Genomic DNA, 5,362 nt, shown 5'->3' with positions numbered 1-5,362 from the left:
GGTCGCGTTTCCATTTGCTAATGGCAAAGGAGATAAGGGAAACGTGTTATTGAGGGCCTCCTTGTTATGCGCCAAGATGTTTCAGGTTCTACGTACATTCTCTTCTAATCCTCACTGTGACCCTGCGATCAACTCAATATTGTCCTTGTTTTACAGGCAAGGAAACTAAGAGTCAGTGATTAGTACCCCAAGTTAGGAATCTCGAAGTGGCAGAGCCGAGATCGAATTGTGGTTTGGTTTCAGAATCTTCGGAGGCATGCTTTTTGTATTGCATTACTGTTCCAAATGGATTTCAGGGCTGCATCACGTGTAGTGACTCCTCAGTTAAGACTTGTGGAGTGAATGATGCTGTGTCTGACCTTAAATGTTCAGGTGAATGAATGGTTATTTGAATATTTCAGATAGTTGGTTTTTTTTTTTTTGGCATGGTAAAATATACATAACACAACGTTGAACCATTTTAAGTGTACAACTAGCTCGCATACAGTACGTTCACGTTGTTTTTAGTCATTACCAGCATCCATCTCTATACTTTTTCGTCTTTCCCAACTCAAACTGTCCTCATTAACACTAACTCCTCATTCCATCCTACCTTCAATGCCAGGGAACCACCATTCTACTTCCTATCACTGACTACTGGAGAAACCTCAAGTAAGTGGAGTCATACAGTATTTGTTCTTTTGTGTCTGGCTTATTTTACCCAGCATAGTGTCTCCACGGCTCATCTCTGATGATTTAGATGTCAGAATTCCCTTCCTTGGAAAAGCTGAATGGTATTTCATTGTATGAATATACTGCATTTTGTTTATCCATTCATCTGTCCATGGCCACTTGGGTAGCTTCCATCTTTTGGCTACTGTGAATAATGGTGCTGTGAACATAGGTATACAAATAATTCATTGGAGTCCATGCTTTCCCTTCTTTTAGACATATACCTCAAAGTGGTCACATTGTTTCTTGATCATCAAAACACTAGACTAGACTCAGAATTTATTGCAGTATGAGTTTTCTCAGGGTTCCTCCAAGCAGTGATAATTTCCTATAAACAACTCCTCTCTGTCAGTAAAATCTGTAATCTCTCTGAAGCCCAGGATTGACTCCTTTTTACGATCTTGGTTCCTACCGTGGTGTCTGGCAGGTATTCAAAAAACTGATCAAACATGGAGTGATGTGCTTTATTGAATGCCAGAGGAAGATATTGGTGAGGTGTTTGTTTAATTTGTATAAAGAGAAAGTTGGAGCCAAGTGACTTATTTTGTTTACCTTTTGCTGTGCTTTTTGGACATTCAAGAGCTTAGTTCATCCTGAAAGCCCAATGTATGTATTATACTCGCTCTTATTCACAGGTTTCTTTGCAATTTACGACTTGCCAAATGACTGTAGTCTTCTGAGGCAGCATTATTTTCTTGGTATTCCACCTCCTTAGCCTGTGGGGCTTGGAACTTTTGATTTTTTGATGGCTAGTTTTCAGTTCTTCCAAATTTCTGCTGAGACTCTAGTATTAGTACATTTATTTAATAGTTTATGATGTCTATTTTGAGAAAGGATTTGAAATGGTCTTATAATAGGTAAGTATTAGAGTACTATGAAAATGGTAAAGGTTGGTAGTATAGAATGTGGAGGCAGAGAATTAGATGAATGATTGGGGCAAGGAAAGGTGAGTGCTGCATGTAACTCACGTTGATTAATGAAAGGAAGCATACCAATTAGAAGCAGATTTTTCTCTTGTATGAAGAATAATCAGTCTTTTGGATTATTACATTAAATAACATTAGCAATATATGGAGAAAATGTTTTACATTTTACAAACGATAGAGAAACATTTTTTCACATGCCATTTTATAGAAACTGGATAAAAGCCTCAGGCATAATAGAAAAGCTTTAGTAATACAGGTGTTCACTGTTCCAGTGGTTTGATTCATTAATTTCTTTTGGGTGGTGTCCCTCGAATATCAGTTGTCTCGTTCAGGCTGTTGACAGATGCTGAATTACAATCCATTCAGGAATAAGCTCTCTGGACAACATAGACAGTGAGGATTTTCCAAATAGGAATTCTCAGCCAGTCTTTTTCTTTTTTTTTTTTTTTTTTTTTTTTGAGACGGAGTCTCACTACGTCGCCCAGGCTGGAGTGCAGTGGTGCGATCTCAGCTCACTGTAAGCTCCGCCTCCTGGGTTCATGCCATTCTCCTGCCTCAGCCTCCTGAGTAGCTGGGACTACCGGTGCCTGCCACCACACCCTGCTAATTTTTTGTATTTTTAGTAGAGATGAGGTTTCACCGTGTTTAGCCAGGATGGTCTCGATCTCCTGACCTCGTGATCCTCCCATCTCGGCCTCCCAGAGTGCTGGGATTACAGGTGTGAGCCACTGTGCCCAGCCCTCTCACCCAGTCTTTAGGAAGGTGTGTTGGTCTAAAAAGTAAGACTGGTTGTATCGTGGTGTATACTTGATGAATTAATACAGAAAGAAAAACATTATTTTTGAGATGTAGCTGGTGAAATTGACAGTTTCAGTTATGTAATAAAGCCTTGGTTAAAATAATTCTGAGTACAAAATGGCTTTCTCATCTAAAATTGTCAGTGAATTGTTGGTACTCCTTTAACATGCAGTTACCTCAGTATGCATTTTAAATAAGTGGCTAAGAAGATGCCACAAAACATTGTCTGAGGATGTCAGTAAGACTGTTACTAGAAGTAAGACATGACAGGCTTAAGTTTGGCCTTAGAGTTTTTCTTTTTTTTTTTTTAGGCTTATAACAGCATTACATGTTCTTGGCTGTGTTAAGGTTTATAGAATAGTAAGGATTAGATTCTTCATGCATGTTCATTACCAGACATGGTGCTTGGCATATAGGAGACGCTCAGATTTGTTGAGTGAATAAGTTAACTTATAATACTTTTTGAAGTATTTAGAAGCTAACACAGTTTTGTGGGGAAGAATATTGCTTGCATATTAAGGCTTTTAAAAAGATTATTACTATTCTGCTTTTGGACAAATCATGCTACTTGGTCCTTTTTGCTTTGTGAGGTACGTATGATTATGTGCACAGAAACATTGCAGACTGAGGGAAGCGTTAAGAATCATGGGAGAAAATCTCCGTCAAAATTGGAGTTTAACTGTATTGCGGACTTTCTCCTTGTTGGCACAGACTAACTCTGTTGTGCTTGTTCTTTCTTTGACAGATCAATGTATGCCATAAAGCAGGGGTTTTAACAACACATTTGAACGATTCTTGAGGATTAGAAAATGAGGTCTGTTAACCAGTTCAGAATTTTAAGAAAACAATCCAGTTGTACTTAGATAACTTGAATAATGAGAGAAGACTCTTAGTTTAAAAACTGATCTTTGACATGATGTAGGAAGGTTCTTTGATTAAGAAGTTAGATAAATGACCCTGTTTGAAGGGAAAAAGAAAGGTAGTAGTCGTATTTAGTTGTATTTAGTCCTCTGAGATATTTCGAGATTGCAGGATTTCTGCCTTTCCTCTTTTGGTAACATCCTGGGAGGTGAGATTAACATGATGAACTCACAGCCTGTCCGCCTCTTATGCATCCTGCTGCCCAGCCATCACTGTCAGTTGCTCTGATTCGTGGTATTTTAAGCTCTTCCCACTTTGCAGAGTTAAATATTAATGTTTTATCATGGCTTTGTAGGGATGCGTAAGAGCAAGTGTTTGGTGTCAGAGAGACTAGGGTTCAAATCCCGATTCTTCGACTTTATAGCCGATGAGCACTGGGCATATGGCAACATCTCTTGAGTCTCAGCTTCCTTGTCTATAAACTGTCAGTGGTGTTTGCCTTGAGGTTTTGAGAATAAAAAGGAGTTTCTTAAGCTCTCATAATACATAACTAGCATTTGATAAAATTTATGTAATATTTTTCTTTTAAATATGTGTATTAGAGAAAATTTTAACATGCAGTAGTCTTAATGTGATTATATTGTGAGCCCCAAAATTATCAATATTGAAATGTATGGTCTAGTAATATAATGGAGGATGAAGGAAAAGAGGGCTTGAGAACAATATTTTACAGACAAGTTTTCGAGGAGGATTATCTATACTGGTTCAGCTATCTTAGTTGGTCTCTGTAGTAGTGATACCAAATGTAGCAGTGCCTTAAATGTCTCTTAACTTTCCCTAAATAACACATTCTTCATCTGCTATGCATGAATTAACACATCATCCTTGAAACCATACTTCAATTCCGTGTATAAAGCCAAGTGTTTTGTAAAATAAACCTCAGGTTAGGTTTTATGTTTCCTTATGATTAGATTCAGGTTTCGGCTGGGCACAGTGGCTCACTGCTGTAATCTCAGCACTTTAGGAGGCCAAGGCAGGAGGGTCTCTAGAACCTAAGAGTTTGAGGTAGCAGTGAGCTATGATTGTGCCACTGCACTCCAGTCTGGGCAACAGAGCGAGACTCTGTTCCCCTCTTTCCCCCGGCAAAAATAGATTCAAGTTTTGTACTTTAAGTAGGAAAACTACATGAGGTAGGTGTTGTCAGTTTGTCCCAATATTGGTGATCTTAGCTTTGTCACTTGGATTAAAGGGGTATCTATCAGGTTTTTCCACTGAATAAAAATACCAGTTTTCATTTGTAATTAGTAGGTAATCTGCAGAAAAGCTTTCAGGCTATGTAAATATTCTTTAGTAACCTTCACCCAATGGTTTTAGCATCCATTAATGATCCTTGCTTCAATTACTAATGTGATGGTTAAAAATGGTGACTTTTCTGTCATTCCTTCTACGTTTATTAGTTGACATTCAGTAGGGTTTCACCTGAATTTTAAACCTAACAAAATACGATTTCTTTTTTGTTGTTGTTAATGCTGAGTCTTGCTCTGTCTCTCAGGCTAGAGTGCAGTGGCGTGATCTTAGCTTACTGCAACCTCTGGCTCCTGGGTTCGAGTGATTCTCCTGTGTCAGCCTCCTGAGTAGCTGGGACTACAGGTGCAAGCCACTACACTGAGCTAATTTTTGTATTTTTTAAGTAGAGATGGGGTTTCACCATGTTGGCCAGGCTGGTCTCGAACTCCTGACCTCAAGTGATTCACCTGTCTTGGCCTCCCAAAGTTCTGGGATTGCAGGCATGAGCCACCGTGCCTGGCCTACAAAATACAGTTTGTAAAATGAGAAACTAAAGTTGAGAAATAATGTCTTGAGTTTTTGGGTTTTTCCAGTTGCACCTGTAACTTTAAGAACTTTAAAATTGTTTCTGAAACATCTTCAAGGTTAGAGTCAGATTAGTTTGCATTAATATGGAAGAGAATTTTGTAGTGGTTGGAAGTTACCTGAGAAAACTAGGATGGGTATAGTTAGATTTTACCAAAATTATCATTGCGCTAACTGATACCTCTCTAGCTTTG

At 38.5% G+C, this 5,362-nt stretch overlaps 1 protein-coding gene across 6 annotated transcripts in view; it reads left to right on the top strand.

Moving 5' to 3' along the window:
- Positions 1–5,362, top strand: part of DICER1 (dicer 1, ribonuclease III) — a 71,767-nt gene that overhangs the window by 2,660 nt on the left and 63,745 nt on the right. The window lies entirely within an intron of this gene.

This window comes from Pongo abelii, chromosome 15 (assembly GCF_028885655.2).
Source record: "Pongo abelii isolate AG06213 chromosome 15, NHGRI_mPonAbe1-v2.0_pri, whole genome shotgun sequence".
Taxonomy (NCBI): domain Eukaryota; kingdom Metazoa; phylum Chordata; class Mammalia; order Primates; family Hominidae; genus Pongo; species Pongo abelii.
Note: the sequence above shows the minus strand (reverse complement) of the source record. Positions and strands in the feature narration are given on the sequence as shown.